At 36.7% G+C, this 18,576-nt stretch overlaps 1 protein-coding gene across 6 annotated transcripts in view; it reads left to right on the top strand.

Moving 5' to 3' along the window:
- LRRC4C (leucine rich repeat containing 4C) overlaps positions 1-18,576 on the top strand; it is a 1,100,263-nt gene that overhangs the window by 304,916 nt on the left and 776,771 nt on the right. The window contains exon 1 of one of the 6 annotated variants that reach the window (XM_082748991.1): positions 16,209-16,297. The exons of the other annotated variants lie outside the window; for them this stretch is intronic. The gene's annotated coding sequence lies outside the window, so the exon portion shown is untranslated. Of the gene's footprint in view, positions 1-16,208; positions 16,298-18,576 lie in introns of those variants that run through there. 6 annotated transcript variants of the gene reach the window in all.

The following is an 18,576-nucleotide window of genomic DNA, read 5'->3' as shown; positions in this document are numbered from 1 at the left end:
ATTTTGCTCCAGATTGATGGACAGACTGTCTTTAAAGTTCCTTCTTGAAACATTAAAAGAAAATTTTACCAAAATATATTTCACACTTTGAGAGAAATGTTTGAAAGCTGACAAAAATGACAAAAATCATTGGTAGATACCTTGTTTGTTTCATTTATCTTGTTTCTTCCACATGTTTCCCTGAGTCAACTTTCATCTGAACAGCTCTAATTATATATTTTGGTTGTAGTTAATTTAAATCTCAAAAAGCCCTCCCACTGGCACCCTCTCTTTCAGGTTATTAACAATGGGGAATATCCTCTTTTTAGCTATTCTAGGACTCAAGTAAGGTCATTGTCTCCTTAGGGTTTTTTTTGTTTTGTTTTGTGTTTTGTTTTTTGTTTTTTTTTTTAAGATGAAAATGCTTTAAAAGCTTATGAGTGATCAGGGAGAAGACAGTTTTTATGCCATGGCTGTTGTTAAAAATGATGGCCTTACAATATAAAATATGACCATTTCCCCAAAATGCATTGTATTATGTGTGATATTAGTCTTAAGTATGTGGTCTTTGCCCTCATCCATCCTGGGTCTGTAAGTTTTTGGAAGAAGGAATTCAATATGTGATGGTCCCTTTAAGGAGCTCTTTAAGACTGTCTGTTAAAACCCGATAGTTTCTTCCCATTTTGACACAAAATGAGTCTAGTGAATGGAATGCTCAAAGGTAGAGCATTGGCTTCTGGTAGAGGGAGCTGGTGTTGTAGCACCAACAGTTCTTGGTAGGCATTGTGTAAATGCAAATCCTTAAATCAGGCAGGAACTAAGCTGAGCCAATAGTTGGGTGTGGGGAAGAAGAAAATATGCAAAATCAGGAACCTGAAAGGCAACATGGGTCCAAAAAGGAAATGGGCTGATGTGGGAAGAATTCAATCCCAAACCAGAAGCCAGGATAGAAGACAACTTCAGTCCAAGTAATGTCAGAAATATTTGTATCTTTTCATTTCAGACTTCAGATCTGAGTAACTGTTGTCAGAAAGACAACATTAAAACACAGGGCTGAAAAAATACCCTACTTAATTTTTCAAATGTGCCTCCTTTCCTTAGGATATAGTCCAGATTCTTAACATACCACTTAACAACATGCACTTTGGAAATTGCATATGTTTTACCCTTCTAAAACTGCATTTCTGGCATTCCTATCCCTTTTACTTACATGTACAATCTAGACTGAGTTGCTGTCCTGAAATGTAACATGAATTTTGCCTCTGGTCCTTTGCACATGATGTTTGAGAGAGAGAGAGAGAGACTTTTTTTTTTTTTCTTTTTCTTTCCTTTTTTTCCTTTCCTTCCCTTTCCCTTTATGTGGGTTTTTGTTTTGTTTTGTTTTGGGTATTTTTGGTGCCTGGGGCACTTGAGAATACTTCTACACACTCCTGTAGCCCCCACCTAGAAATGTATATCTAGTGCTTGGTATAGAGGCCGAGAAATCACAAATTGTCTTACTTTTTAATCTGTGAACTATAGTGGGTTTCAATCATTAGAATGTAACTTGCTAAAAGCAGAGGAAGCGTCTGTGTTATTCTTTACTATGTACCTACTTCCTCGAGTACTACCTGGTATGTAAGCAGGCCCTTCGTAAGTAATTGTTGAATAAGTGAATGAATGGGTGAATGGCTAGATTAAGGGGTGGAAAATGGATGGGTGAATGAATGGATGGTGTGTCCAACTAATGCTTATTTTTTAGATGTTAAATGAAAGCTTAAAACTGCATCAGGTGCAAAGGGCGTGTACTCATGGAATCAGATCTAATGCTCCTGGTTATCTGGTTGATATTGTAGCCAGTATGTTTCTTGGCTTTTTTTTATATAAAAATGATTCTATCTCTGGAGGTTGAAGAGGCGCTAGATGCTTCTGAGTAATTAGAAGTCATTTCACAACAAGGTAGGCATTCAGGGAATGGTAGAAGGAAGACACGCTGGTATTTTTATTGAGCATCTGTTATGTGTCAGGCACTTCTTCCAGGGCTTAATAAATATTCTTATCTCCTTGTCATCACAAAGCATATATTATTAGTAACACTATTTCATATTTTATGTATCACACTTATATATGTGTGATCTATATGGGTCGGTAGTATAGTATCACTGGGATTGAAGTCATATCCCAGAAAGTCCAACTGATATAAAAATATTTCAAGTCTTTGGGGCCCCTGGGTGGCTCAGTGGGTTAAAGCCCTCAGGTCATGATCCCAGGGTCCTGAGATCCAGCCCCGCACTGGGCTCTCTGCTTAGCAGGGAGCCTGCTTCCTCCTCTCTCTCTCTGCCTGCCTGCCTCTCTGACTACTTATAATCTCTGTCTATCAAATAGATAAATAAAATCTTTAAAAAAATTTTTTCAAGTCTTTGACTTGTATACTTCATACTCATTAAAGGAATAGTTAATTGGCAACTATACTTGTTAGTGTTACTTCCTTTTTAAAACAACAACAACAACAACAACAACAAAAAACACATACCTTGGATACTCCCAAATACCACACTCTTTCCCTTCTCTCTAATCTTGCTACTGAATTTCATTTTCTTTCTCTAGCACTTCTGTTTCTTACTGTTTTGCCCTTCCTCCACATTTTTTTTTTTTAATCAAAAAGACCCCAAAGAAACTGCCAGTCTAAGCAGAAAAGGGACATAGGAAAGAGTTTGCAAAATTAGTTTTTTAGCAGGTTGAAAGAAAGGAAAAGTTATTTTCTTTTCTGTCACACAGAGATAAAGTAGCTACAATTCTTATAGTCACTTGTCCATGTTAATGAGCCATGAAGTATCATTAGAATCAGGAGTATGTCTGTGTGTGTGCCCATGTGCATGTGCATGTGAGATGGCAAAACTGTTTTCCATATATCTCAGTGAGTCGTTGATATATATTGATTTTCATGGTGAGATAATTTTATCTCCATGTCACTAGCTTTCAAATAACGAGACATGCATCACTGAAAGGAATGGATTTGGGTATTTGTGGCACTTTGTTGATTTTGTTGTTACGGTTTGGATGGAGGATCTTTCTTTTTATCCAGCTGATAGGGGTTGAATTTTAGTCTCCCAGAAAGATAAGTTGAATTTCTAACCCCACTTCCTCAGAATGTGACCTTATTTTGGAACGGGATTATTGCAGATGTACTTAGTCAAGGTGAGTTCATACTGGAGTACGTCAGTGTCTAATCCAATGACTGGTGATCTTGTAAGAGTTGGCAAGGAAGACTCCTTTCCTCAAGGCATCAGAGCATAGCCCTTTTAACACCCGGACTTTGAACTTCTAGCCTCCGGAATTATGAGATAAAAAGTATGTGCTGTTTTAAACCAATTAGTTGGTGGTACTTTATCATAGCAGCCCTAAAAACAAACAAACAAACAAAAAAACCAGTATACCAGTTTTTAAGATATATCACTTTGGGACAATATTTGACAGTCCAAGGAGGAGATCTGAGGATGATCACTAAGCTGGAGACATTGAAGAGGACCCTTAAGTATTTCCTCAAAAAAAAAAAATCAAGGAAATTTTAGCTATGTTGATGTTGGTCCTTCAACTGTGTCCTGTCTCCCTAGATGGTCTCTAAGCTGTTGGGAAAGCACTGCCCCTGCAGTGGTTAGTGGTCAACCTTGGAAGGGTCTTGTGGCAATGAATGAGGGACCCCAGAGGGGAAGATACATTAGTTCAGGGTCATTAAGATGGCCTTTATCTCTTCACATTCTTTGTCCCAGGTCACATTGAAGAGATGAAAAGCCATGGTCTTTTGCTCCTATGTGTGTTTAGTTTTCTTTCTTATCTCCCAGAGACTCTGTGAGATTAAATAGCAGATACGTAAAAAATTATTTTAGGGCCTCTCACCTACCTAAAGGGAAAAGATAGTATTGTTATCTTCTGAGGAGGTACATTAAAAATTGTGATCTTTATCACGAATGTAGCTTTTCTCTTGTTGATCTAATCTTTGGATTAGAAGTTGAAAGTCAGGCACCTTTTACTTTGAAAATAAGTCATTGGCATTCTCATTTGTATTTCAGCAGCTAACAATAGTGCTGTGATTTGCACAGTGCTTCTACCCACACTCTTCCTTTTGTATTTGCTGATAGCTATTAATAGAATAATTGCTTAATAAAAGGGGATAAATTCAAGTTATGAAAATTGAGCAACTTTCTTTAAAAATATCAAGACACATGTGATCATAAAATTAAAACATACTCTTGGTATAAAATTTGAATAAAATAAACAATGAAAGAAACAAACCACCCACAGTTTTTCTACATGTTTGTCTTTTAATTTCCATTATTTTTCCACTAAAGTTTAATAGCTCTGCTTAACTTGTATTCTTAATTTTCTGTGTTGCTTTTTTTTTCACTTGTCATTACAATACATTTTTCCATTATCATACAAAATACTCCTTGCAAATAGCATTTTAAATGATTGCAAAATATTGCTTCATTAGGATATATCAGTTTATGTAAATTTTGCTATTTCAACAACTTTCTTTTAATGAAAACTTAAAATTTAAAAAACTTAGAGATCACCCATTTCAAATATACTCACCTGCAAATTAAGATATCTGATGAATGAACACCTAAGTTCAAATTATGTCTGCTTGTTGGGTATATTTTCTATAAGCTCTTCCATTATCCCTTCTTTCTCTAAGCCCCAGAAGCCAGTGTGCTGGCCAGGAGATATGATGATGTCATACTCATTTTGCCTTCTTCATGCCAAATTTTTTGGAGCATACCACGGTAATTCAGTAACAAAAATTGCATTCCAAGCATTTAAATAATAACATATGCAAGGCCATAACTATGATTCTAAGAAGAAAAGATTACCTTACAAAATTCATGTAGACAAACGTTACTGTAGCTTGAACAGGAGAAATATTTCAGGTAGGGGCATCCAGGAACCAAACATGAAGAAGGTGGAATTTGAGTTAGAACTTTAGATTAATATGCTTAAAATACTTGAAAATTTGAGTGGGCTGGGTGGGAGAGAGGTCTGTGGAAAGCAAAGGTCAGGACTATTATTTTTAATGGAGAATAGCAAGCACAGTGTATCTCCTTCAACCAGCTTCAAGTTGCTGAATTACCAATGTCTTCCCTCATTTTTGTAAGGTCTTATTCTGATGCTCCTAGCATTTGGAACTCTCGGACTACTAGGCAAGCCTGCAACACATTTGTGTATTTCTGCTTTTACAAATTGTGTTCTTAACAGGAGTCACTTGCTTTTTGTTCCTAAAACTACTCCTGCCAATGGTTCTTGTTACTGTAAAATATAGTAATTTAAAAGTATGTCAGCCAAAGAAATAAACGCACAAAAAAGAAAGGTGGTTATTTTTTCTGTGAATGCTAATAAGTCAATGCACTGAAAAGACACAACACAGAGGAATCGCTTGAAAATGACAACAGAACTTGTGGTTGGAAAAGTCAAATGTAAGAGTTTGGAGGAACATTTTAAAATGTGAAAGGATTGTGCATTCAGACTGCTTCATAGATATCTCTAAGATATCTATCTTACTCCATCCTAAGGAAACTAAAACTGAAAAATGTATGTAATTTATGCAGATGATGAATCCATACTAAATTGAGGTGGGGCAGGGGAAGGGAGTGAGAGAGGAAGGAAGGAAGGGAGAAAGAAAGAGAGAGAAAGAAAGAAAAAAGGCATAAAGCAAGAAGGAAAGAAAGAGGAAGGAAGGAGGGGGAAAAGCCTAGGTTTTGCATGAAATGATTGACAAATGAAGATGTATTTAGGCATTTTTTTCTTGGATCAAAATGTTTAAGAATTGTGTATTTTAATTAAACTACTTCTTAATTAATTGCCCAAAGATGAAAGTAAATACATGCTGAGTAAAAGAAATGATTGGATCACGTAAAGATATGAATTCCAGACTAAGAAATTTGAACTTTATTTGGGGGATTTTGGGAAGAGTAAAAGAAATGATTGGATCACGTAAAGATATGAATTCCAGACTAAGAAATTTGAACTTTATTTGGGGGATTTTGGGAAGATACTGACTGATGTGGGGCAAAATGGTGGCATCACAAAGGAGTGTCATCCTACAGGAAGAACCATCTGGCCATCTTGCTCTAGATGAATTTGAACTGTCAGATTAGCGGTGGGAAGAATAGTAAAGAGTTTGATAATATTGGGCAAGTGAATCGTAACTATAACTTGAATTACTGGTAGTGAGAATAAGGACAAGAATTGACAGTTTTAGGTCGAACACAGGACTTGGCAATTGCTTAAATGTAGCATCAATGAGATGGTCCCAAGATTTGAGGTAAACTGGGTAGGTGAAAGTGACACGAAAAACCATAGGAAACAAAGGAGGAAGGATGAGTATTGAGGCATTAAAAGCTGAGTTTCATTTAGATCTGTTAGTGGTGAACTTGAGTTACATGCCCCATTCCCTGCCTCCAGTCGAGGACATCTTATCTCCTATGGCTAGCCGACAAGTAGAGACAGAATCCAGAGCTTGGTAAATGCGACTCCTTGAAGCTATCAGATGAGGATACAGTCAGAAACCGTTTGAGCCTAGTGATATGTACTCACAGAAGTAAAAGCAGTTGAGAGGTTAATAGGAACAATGAGTTAAATATTATATAGAGCGGGAAAGGTCTATGATCTAAGACAGCTAAGATAAGCTAAAGAATTGGTTTAGTATAATGGCAGGGTCTTCAAGTAGCTGAGGAAAGCATCTGTGGGAGGGTTGTGAAATGGAGTAATGAATGGGGTCTTAAGAAATTTGTCTTGAAAATTAAGAATAGGGACACCTGAATGGCTCAGTCGGTTAAACGGTTGCCTTCAGCGCGGGTCATGAACCCAGGGTCCTGGGATAGAACCCCACATCAGGCTCCTTGCTCAGCAGAGAGCCTACTTCTCCCCTGCTTACCATTACCCCTGTTTGTGCTTGCTCTCTGTCTATCTCTCTCACTTACTCTGTCAAATAAATAAAATCCTTAAAAAAAAAAGAAAAATTAAGAATAAAATTATTAATTTGGAAAGGGGATTTTTAAATTAATTTTTTATTTTTTATAAATATATATTTTTATCCCCAGGGGTACAGGTGTGGGATTTTTTTTTTTTTTAAGAGGAGGAGAAGCCTTAGGGAAATAGCACAGTGAAGAAAATAAACCTGCAGCTGGCAGTACCTGCCTGAGTTTGACTTGAGAAAAGTATTTCATTAGTCAGTTACACTAAGACACATTTATGCATGAACTCTAACATTGAGATAGATTTGTTTAATGTCATGGGAATAGAGATAGTCCATTGGAACAGCATCTTTGCTAAAATAACATAGTTTGAGCGAGGCTTATCAATAAATACCTAAATATGAGTATTTAGGACAAAATTACAACGTGAAAAGAAAAATAGGAGAAAGAACAGGTACTTCAACAGATTTGGGGAAGCGGTGAGTTAGTACAATGCTAATCTTCTCTGTATCGTTACAATCTAAGTTCATGTGCTGCTGAAGCAAACACTAGAGCAATGTTTTTCAAATTGCTGAATGTGAACTATATGGTTGGTATTCAGAACAAATAAATTTAATTTTAAATAATGCTTAAATAATAGTGGGGTACATAATTACAAAGAAATCCAATTTTCAGTTCTCCATCATTTCATCTAAATATATCAAGAACTTCCCAATTTGATGTTATTAGGTCTTCCACTTGCTAATCTCTTATATGAAAAGAACATGGGGCCACACTCTCAGAGCATTTGTGATTCAATGAAATGTAGCAAAAAATTGACAATTTGCTTTAATTAAGTTAATTTCATAATTATCTTTTATGTATAGCAAATTCTATTAATTGTCCAATTGTTATAAGATATAAAGTCTTACTTAAAATAAGCTTAAATAAAACAAGTGAGGTAATCACATCTATACTCAGTAGATGAGGGTACACATGATGTGGTTATAACCTCACAGTAGTTATAACCTCACAGTAGTGAAAATGCTACCAAACGACAGGTGCCTGGGAAAAAGTTTTATTCTGGGAATTAGAAAACATTTGACATGCCAATGGTCAATTTGCAACTTTTGAGAAAGTTATCATTTGGAGTTTTAGTGTCGTTGGTAACCAGAAACCCTCATTAAGGATGTGAGGAGGTCACATGAGCCAATTCCTGCTAAACTAATTGCAGTATTCTCAGTATTAGATCTTTAAAATATATTAAATATGTGCTAGCATTCCCACTTGTCATGAAAGTTGTAATTTGTCCAACAAAAAAGAATTTACAAAAAAGAATTTACTCATTATTAACTATTTAATGAGCTCTTACTATGTGACAGACACTCATATCTTTTGAGAAACACACAGACCTGTTCTCATATAGCTTACAATCTGCTATGAATAAAAACAAATAACCAGTTCTATTCAGGCATTAACATCTATAGTTGGAGGTTTTATGCAGACTCATCATATTACCAAGCTCAATTATTTCATTTTGGCTGCTAGACAAGTTTGGACTGCCAAATAGAAAGAGATTTTTCTACTGCATATATAACACACTTTAAAGGTTCTCTACTTCCAAGACAATATAATTATTCAGCTCATTTATGATAACAACATCTTGTTCTAAGGAAATTCAAATTTAAGACCAGAATGATAGCAGTAATAGTCTCCTAACTAATCATGATGGTCTTCTCAAAACTTAGAGAAAGCAAATATGGCTTTTCCTTTTAGCCATTGTAATGAGCAGTGCTATAAATAATGCAATCTGCTAGTTAGAGGACCCAACTAGAACATTCTCTTGGTAGAAGAATTGGGGATAAGGGTAACAAATTTGGGGTAAGCTAACAGTGGAATCTTGGCTTGCTAAGCAATGGTAGTACCTATGAGACAGGATAAGTTAGGTAATACCATGGAGCTAAATGACCTCAGATAATTTCACCCCTATAATCAGTGCCTCAGCTGGGATGCCTAGAATGGCTCTCTTTCTCCATGTGTTCTTTCATCTCAACTTCTTCAGCTGGTGATAGAAACATTCCAAGATGGCGAGCTCAGTATGCTGGCACTTATCAAACCTCCACTTGTTTCATGTTTGGATGCCTCATGGACCAAAGTGAGTTACAAACTTATGGAAGAATCAGTGTGGGAAGGGATGCACAAAGCCTTAGATACCAGGAAGTATGATTTTTGGGGGGACCATTATTACAACAGTCTGGTATAGACCTTCTGCCCACATTGATTTTTCTTTCCCCCAAATGGAAAATACATTCAGACTTCCCAAGTCCCATCAGTCATGGCATCAGGCTTGATGTCCACAATCTTATAAAGTGCTTGAGGTTCAGATGTAGATAATGCTTCTCTGGTGCAACCTCTTTTGATCCAGAGACCTGTGAAAAGAGTTTCCTAGGTACTACCTTAACCCTTACATAGGTCTTACCAAGACTTTTACTGTCTCATTCTTCAATTTATCCTGAAGCCATTTCTTAATTTGAGAGTCTTTTAAGGATGGTGGTAGAGAGACCTAAAAAAAAATATGAAACAGTGTTTTTTTATTTTATTACTAACCAAATTAGTCTTGGTTATTTCATATTTTCTCTACCTTCAGATTTTAAATGAAAGGATTTTCTGTTTAGTGCCCTTGTTGTTTCTCTACCTTACCCTACATTGATCACAAAGGCAAATGGCATTTTCAATATTCTGCTTCAAAATTTCCTTAACCAAATATACAAATTCATTTGCCAAATTCATTTGGCATATTTTTCAAGCTACTGCAAGTGACAGGTTCATCAAGGGTTTTGTTATCACATTTTTGTTTCTCAGTTTCCAATAGTAATACCCTTATTTTACTCACCATTTCAACTGGAGTCTCCATGCTGCCGGTAATGGGTTGAATTTTGCCCTGCTATATTCTATATTGGTTTTTTATATTCTGCAGGTCAAAGCAACTCATAAGGCCATGGCAGATTAAAGTTTAAATAAGCAGACTTCAGTTTGATGAGAGGAGTTACAAGATAGCATGCCTGAATTTTTCAGTCTACCCCAATTTTATCATGTGGTTGTTACAGTAATGAAATTAGTATGTTCGAAAAGCACTTGCTTGACATTGAAAAGCATAAAATTTTACTTTCTTTGCTCATTATATATCTCAATAATAATAGTAATAATAACACTTAGTCTTGTTTTAGATAAAAATAGTTATTGCCAGGAGCTAAACTTAGAAACTCTCATTACTGCTGAGTTTACTGATTAGTTCTTGGTTTTAATAAATGAAGAGTATCTTTGGACAATAGGGATTTTTTGAAGTCTTCCTCATGTGGTTACATCTTAAATAATTTTATTCCATGATTAAGCATGGGCTTTTACCAATAATTTTATAGAGATTATCCTTAAAAAATGATCTGGTTTCTTGGGTGGTCTCTCTAGATCCCAATAGGCATGATCTAGAGATAGATGGCTTCAGATATTCCCCCTCCCCCATGCATACCTTTGTTAGTTTTGATCACTCTGGAAAAATTCTGGGCTATGGTTGTATAGTAGTGGTCTATTTTCCCTATGTTTTTGAGACAGTGGACAATTACACTGACAGTCTCTATATTCTAGCTGGAAAATATACATATAATAACCTCTTAGACCTCAAGCTAATAATGCTATCTTCTCACATGCTTTGTGTGATTCAACCTTCGATTGTGACTCCCAAGTTTCTGTGGTACCTACTTTACTTATTATTTTAAGGACATCATGCTTTTGTTTCCAGTTCTTTTTCACTAAACTTTAAGGAAAAAGTCCATCCTGGCTCCTGAGGAATGGACTTGATACAAATTGTGTAGATATGTTCTAGCTTTCATTTTCCAAATTCTTCAAAACTGTCAGGCTGAGTGAAAGGGATAATGAGTGGAAGGAGCATTTTTTCCCTTGGATTTTTAACACAGAAATGATATTTTTATTCATAAATAATCACTGCTAAAATAGAGCAGTTAACGTTCTTGTTAATGACTAAATGTCTGTGTTCACAGATAGGAAATTAGATTTTTTAAGCATTTCCAAAGAAACAGTAGAATTTGAGAACAGAAGAGCTTGCTGTTTAGCAATCTCCCCTTCTGAGCATTTATGCCTACCTTTGGTTAAGTTCATGGCGAATTAGTAGATGCTGCAGAGTGGGGAAGAGAGTTCCCTGGCCCACTGGCACAGCTGAATGGAGCACGTTTAATAATCTTATTGGGTTTGAAGGACTTGGCTTGTATTTTCTACTGAAAAGTACTTGGGATAGGAAGACAATTTGGATTAGGGGGTGAAATGTTCTGGACCTGTGTTTTACTTACTAGACATGTAAGTATCATAAGACAGTATCTCTAATTCTTCTGTTGCTTCCTCTCTAAATTGATACTTGTATCTACCATCTCTATCTAGGTGATGGGGATAAAGTGAAATCCCATGTTAAAGCACTCTTTAAACTTTAGGAGGTCACTCAGTTGCGATTTACCATTTTTGAGATTTGCTCATTGCCATTGTTATTATCTTAAACTCTTCTGAGGGTAAAATTATCTTAACCCCCCAAAAGAAGCCAGTAGGTTGTTTTTATACACAACTGTGCAGAACCCAGTGATGGGCATTTGGATTTCACAAGTCAGTTGCATAAGTATAGGAGAGAGGGGACATGCTGTGGCAATCATTCACATAAAAACGTTTGGGGCGTTGAGCTGATCTCAAGCTTAATATGAATCCTCAGTGTGATATGATGGCAAATTTCTGGCCCTATCAGGAAGACGAGTTGGTATGACATGGGAAGTTGTACTCTCATACTCCTCTGCATTGGTCTCACTGCTGTCCCCCCACCCAGAATAGGGTGATTCTTAGCACAACATTTTAAAAGATTTGAGGGTAGTGTGATCCCAGGTTGATAGGTTTATGAAGAAGCCCAGAAAAGATATCACATAGGAAAAAATTAAGTGAACCCAGGGAAGCTGAGAAAGAATGAGTAAATTTGTCCTGTCCTCCACTGAAAACAAGGCTAGAATCAGTGGTAGAATTTATAAAGCACCAGATAATATTTCAATATAAGAAAATGTTTGTAAAATCTAGAGTTGCTTGAGAGCGAGAAAAGTGCCTCATTGGGTAGAGAATTTACTGTCCTTGGAAGCACTTCAAGAGAAGCTGTATATGTATTCTCTAACACTTATATTGTGTGAGAATTTCCAGTTGTTTTGGAGTTTGTTATTGGAGGACCTAGAGGTCTTCTGACAATTCAATACATGTACGTCTATTGTACTCCAGAACACTATAAAAGATTGAGAATAGCCAAAGCATCATTTTCTGAAACTCACGGAATCCTGATTTCAAGAGATATCATTCTTAGGCACCTGGGTGGCTCAGTTAAGTGTCTGCCTTCGGCTCAGGTCACGATCCCAGAGTCCTGGGATAGGGCCCCATATCAGGCTCCCTGCTCAGCGGGAAGCCTGCTTCTCCCTCTCCCATTCCCTGTGCTTGTGTTCCCCCTCTTGCTGTGTCTCTCTCTGTTGAATAAGTAAATAAAATCTTAAAAAAAATACCATTCCATTAAAAATATGGTCTACTCATAAAAATATGATTAGGGAGCTCTGTATATTATAACTCAGCTTAGAGAATGTCAGTATGCATTGGCAGACTGAAAACTCTTCTAACAATAAAGGTATCTATTATATATATGTTAAGCCAAAGTTTTTCTTTTTCTTTTTTTTTTTTTGAGATTATTTATTTATTTATTTGACAGGGTGGGGGGGGGGACATTAGCACATAAGCAGGGGGAGTAGGAGAGGGAGTAGGGAGCCCAAAAATGGCCTCAATTCCAGGACCCTGGGATCAAAACCTGAGCCGAAGGTAGATGCTTACGGACTGAGCCACCCAGGCACCTGAGCCAAAGTTTTTCTTAACTTACTTCACCATACAATTTCACATAGTCACTGTTTCTTTCTTTATTTGCTTATTATCTCTATTTCCAACTTGTAGAACTAATTATTAGGAAAAGAAACCATGTGGATATATGAAAATTCTTAATAATTTTCTAAAGATCTAAAGAATGATCTAGATCCTTTCTTAAAAATAAATATTTATTTTTCATATTGAGGTATAGATAACATACAACGTTATATTAATTTTAAGTATACAACATAGTAATTTGACAGTTCTGTACATTACTGAATGCTCACCATGACGAGTATAGTTACCATCTCTCAACATACATTATTATAATATTATTGACTATATTTATATGCTGTAATTTTTATCTCTATGACTTATTTATTTTATAACTGGGAGTTCGTACTTGTTAATCTCTTTTGTCGGTTTCACCTTTCTCCCAATCCTCCTTCTCCCTGGCAACTGTCAGTTTATTTTCCATGTTTATGAATCTATTTGTTTTCAGTTTTCTTGTTTTTAGATTCCACATATAAATGAAGTCATATGGTATTTGTCTTTCTCTGGATGACTTATTTCACTTAGCATAATACCCTCTAGGTCCATCCATGTTGCCATGAATGGCAAGATTTCATTCTTTTTAATGGCTGAGTAATATTCCATTATACATATACTATGTATTATTATAATATTCCATTATATATATTACACCATATATATTCTCTTATATATATTATATGATATAGTTAATATTCATATATATACAATCTTCTCTATCCATTTATTTGTTGATGGACACTTGGGTTGCTTCCATATTATTGGCTTATAAATAATACGGTAAACATAAAGGTGTTTATATCTTTACAAATTATGTTTTGTTTTCTTTGATTCCTCTTTTTAAACTTATATATTAATTATATTAATTGAAAATCAGAGTTATTTTTTGTCCTCAAACAATAAAGCAGATTGCACTATTTAGCACAGTTGATCTACCTACTTGGGGTAGGAGAAGAGATGAGATAAAACAAGATACTTAGAGTATCAGCCCTTTCTGGCATCATTGCAGTTATTAGCAATGACTTCTAAGAAACTTGAGAGCGAACTTTTCAACAGAACCAATGGCACATTGGTATTTTCCACCCTACTATATATTGAAGAGTTGAACTGTCAGCTGACTAAAACCAAAAGTCCCCGGATGTGTTCACGCGTGTTCTGATATTTTCCCGATAGTTCACCTCACGATTTAACTTCAGCACACATCCCTCAGGTACCAGAGCTTTTGTTTTTGTTTTTCCATTCCTACAGTTTTCTAGTGCACTGGTTCCTAGGAGTGTTGTTCCCCTACACTTTGTAGGATTTTCTAAGTGAGACCATTTGCTACAGATACTGACACCACTTATGCTATGTTTTCAGGCAAAAGCTTCTTAAATTTTTGACTGTTTAGAACCAGAAATCACTGACCTACTTGGACTTGATCTCTGCCTCCCGTATCTGAGTTGACAGGATTTGCTCTACGATTCTGCTAACATCTCCTTCCTCAATGTCTTCCTTTCTCCTAGGCTATGTATTCTAACCCCATTCTGTGATCTCATTCTGACAGGGCCAGATAAAATGGTAAGGTTAATAAAGAGCATCTTTACCAACAGGCATCCACTTGTGCCATTGTGTTGGCTTACATCCATTTCTCCATGTGATTATACTCTGGGTTGAATTAGCTAGCAGTTAGTGGTGTAGCAAGTATTTAATTGTGTAGTATAGGCTACTGGGTAATGAGAAGGGGAGGATCCAAAGACAAATTTAAAATAAGTATTTTAAGAAAAATGTACACACGTGTTTATTGGAAATTTGTCACAGTGCCTGAATACAGAAGTCGCCATTTTCAAATTTCGTAATTGCAACATGGATGTAGAATAGGTACTACTTGTAAAGCCTGCTCTGATTCAACGTGAGAGAGTTTCACAGGGCACAAAAGTCATAGCACTGTGAAACTGTGAGTATAATAAGATTAAGGACTAAATTACTTCATGACTAATATATCCTATAAAGCCATGATTCTTGCAACAAACGGATGGCACTCTAAAACAGGGCAATTACAGAAAGTTTTAAAAAGGGGATCTCTATGAAGAATCATGGAGTAAGAGAAACCAACAGGAGATGGTAAATCACCTGTAGGCAAGGAACAGTAGGTGGCCTCTACTGCCCTTAGACCAAAAGGGCAAAGACAGTACGTGGTTATCACAATCTTGAATGCTGTAGTTTTAGATGACACCAGGTAGCCTGATAGGATCTACTGCCTTCATAAAGGAATACAGACATGCCCAACAATGGTGTAGCAGGGAGGAGCCTGAGGAGTAAATACTTGGCTCTCTTTCTTCCAAACTTCAGTCTAGCCAGGGCCTCCACTATCTAACCTGATCTAGAATCTAGGAGACAGCGGAGCCCAGATAAGGACATAAATAATGATCTTCTATCTGAGGCACATAGTACAGTGAGAACAGTGGGGGGAAAGTCAAACAAAAAATAGCCAACCCAACTCCCAATACTTAATACCATGTCTGGAACTCAGTAGGTATTTGTTGAAGACATGACTGGCTGGCTTGGATGGCTGGAAGAATGGATTGCTGAGTGAATGAAAAGAAAAGAACTTGTTTTTTTTTTTTCATTTTTTTACGAACATTTATCATTTTTTGGCAGCTAACTTTGGATCCACTTGTATGAGGAATTTATGATTGTATGAGTTTTAGTACAGGGCTGGGCTCTTCCTTCCATTGTGGAAGCTTAAGTGGCCAGACCTTTGCTACATATTGTCTATTATTAGGCAGTCCAGGCCATCAGATGCTCTGGACTGAGACTTGAAATCAGGAAGAGAAATTTTAGCATTGAGTCTAGCATTGGCAGTAGCATCCACAGTGGATGTCATGGTAGCTATACCAGCATCAGCTCTCAGTGTCCAAAGGCAGCACTAGCCATCTGTTGTTCCAGACACTAAACTTCCCTTGGTTTCTGCTAATTTTAGGGCTTTCTTTCAGTCTCCTCTTGATTCTGTCTGTTCCTTCACCTCCTTCTAATAAATGTTTTTCCTGTTTAAGTTCACTGGAGTTTGAGTCCATTGTTTGCATGGAAAAATAAAAAGAAGATCTTTTTTTTTTTCTTTTTTTTTCAAAGATTTTATTTATTTATTTGACAGACAGAGATCACAAGTAGGCAGAGAGGCAGGCAGAGAGAGAGAGAGAGGAGGAAGCAGGTTCCCTGCAGAGCAGAGAGCCCAATGTGGGGCTCGATCCCAGGACCCTGGGATCATGACCTGAGCCGAAAGCCGAGGCTTTAACCCACTGAGCCACCCAGGTGCCCCCAAAAGAAGATCTTTTATATTGGTCCAGGACCCAAAGATACCAGAGCAAAATTTACCCTCCTCCTTTAAAACGCTGTAAAAGGATCCTGCTGCTATCTTTTTGAAGGTAAAAGTTTCTACATATCCCTATGCTAGTTGATCTTTAACAGGTAACATGGAAAATTCAGCATTGCAGAAGGAAACTAATATCCCCAGCCCACTTACACAGAAGTTGTGTATTTTAATAGTTGGGACCTGTTAAGCATAATTGTATTTCATCTGAGTGACCACCGTGAAAGTCCTCACAAGAAACACAGGGTTCAGGATCCTAAAAGTCATGGAGACTGCCTGGTAGAACCTATTTCTCTAACTGGCATATTCAAAAAGCCTAAATTATGTACAGTAGATTCTGACCTAATCTCTTGAGATTTTAGGGGCCATAAAATGGCTTGAAATTTGGGAAATCCTCCAACAGGTCATCAAACAGAACAGCAAAATTGTTCAGTCACTTAAGGTGTTCAGCACAATTTACTTATCTAAAGTAAGTAAAACATGGGATTACCTTCATTTTACAGAAATCATTCCCATATCTTGCTCAAGTGTGGCAGACTCTCCTTGGTGACTTCTTCCAGAAAATAATTTAACTTCAAATAACTCCTCCACTCCCTGGCTGTGTGACTTTAGGGTAGTTACTCAATCTTGTTGCATCTCACTTTTTTTCTATCTGCAAAATTGGGATAATTATAGTACCTCTATCATTTATTGGAAAGGAGGATTGAAATGACTTAATTCATGCAATATACTTAAAACACTGCCAGACATAATGAGTGCTCCATAAATGTTAGCTAAATGATACATGGGTATGATCAGCAAGGAACAATAAAAAAATACAGTGAAACAGTTCCAGAAGAACAAGAATGGAGGTGAAGAAGAACCATGGACGATAATACACTGTTTAGAGTATGATAAACTTGAGATTCCTTGAATTAACCACGTATCATTTGTTCACATGGTTCACAGTTTCCCTTATAAATAAGCAAGTAAGGCAAAAAAAAAGAAACATGGAACAAAGACTTAGGAGAAGCACAACTATTCTTTGTATAAAGATGAGACAGGGATTTCTTTCAGAAGTCTTCATAAATAGGACACTGTATGATGCAATGAATGATGTCCTTGGCAATGCCCTTACAATGACTGATGAGTTCCACAGGGCTGTTTATTTTTTAACAACCCTCAAACTAGGTCAATGGCATTACAGGAAAGTTGGTTTTACTAAATAAGACAGATCCTGCTGCTCCCCACGTGGAAGAGATTCTGGATGTGGAAGAGAGAAGGGGATTCTGTCTTCCCCAAGGAGGGAGAAGCTACTGAATGGCTGATGGATGGGTGTGAAGACTAGGAAAGGTGAAGCTGAGTTTATCCATTGGGATGTGAATGAACTGGCCATGATACAGACAATGTAAGGGCTATAGGGCCACATAAATGGCTGGTAGAGAAAGGAATGGACACAGACCAAAATCTAAATAAAGAAGAATCAGTGCTTAGCTCCTGGCTTCTGTCAGAAAGGAACAAGCCACACATTCTGCCTTGCTTTCTTTGATTTTGGTTCCCACCTCCCTGTTTTCAACTTCAGACTACAGGGCTTTTGAATGCTTAAAGTTCATTCTGCAGCATGTTGGATGTCTGACAACTTTTTGGGGGCTGAGGAAGCTGTCAAAATAAATTGCCATCATAATGCAAGAAGGAAGCCAAGCTCCACATCCCTCTTGATGCTGCAAATATGCACACTCAGCTAGAAAAACAGCATTGTGCTTCAGTAGCCCACTGGATTAAGGAGATATATTGGTCAAGGGTGAATTTCCAAGGACATGTCTTTGGAATTTCTGTGCAGTTCTTTGGTTTTTGCATATAAGTCAGCTTAATTTTCTTGGGGCAATGCTTTTATGATGTGCACATCTACATTTAATAAAGGAATGAGCCATTCTAGTAGGAGTAATTTTTAGAATTATTGCTGAAATTGTTTCTTCCTTATCTTAGGTCAGTCACCTTTAACATTTAAATGCCGACTTTTAGCATATGAGAGTTTAGCTGTTATCAATATCTTTCACTATTAAAATGGGTTTTATGATCCATGGAGTATTTAAATCCCCATTTTTATTTTAAATTCTACCAGTCTGATAATGAAAGTAAAATTAGCTAATGTGAATTTCCCTTAATTCCTAACTAATAAAGAGACTTCCTTCCACTTTTGAAATACTTCTGTTGGTCCATTTTGTTCTTTTTTTTTTTTTTTTTTTTTCCCAATAATAATGATCGTTGGGGAAGGGAGGTAAAAGGTTTGGCTTGTACTTTTCATTGATTTAATAATGTCACAGTAAGATATCCTACAACTTAACAGTGTCTTTG

The sequence above is a fragment of the Mustela nivalis genome (genome assembly GCF_964662115.1).
Source record: "Mustela nivalis genome assembly, chromosome: 9".
In the NCBI taxonomy this organism is placed as follows: domain Eukaryota; kingdom Metazoa; phylum Chordata; class Mammalia; order Carnivora; family Mustelidae; genus Mustela; species Mustela nivalis.
Note: the sequence above shows the minus strand (reverse complement) of the source record. Positions and strands in the feature narration are given on the sequence as shown.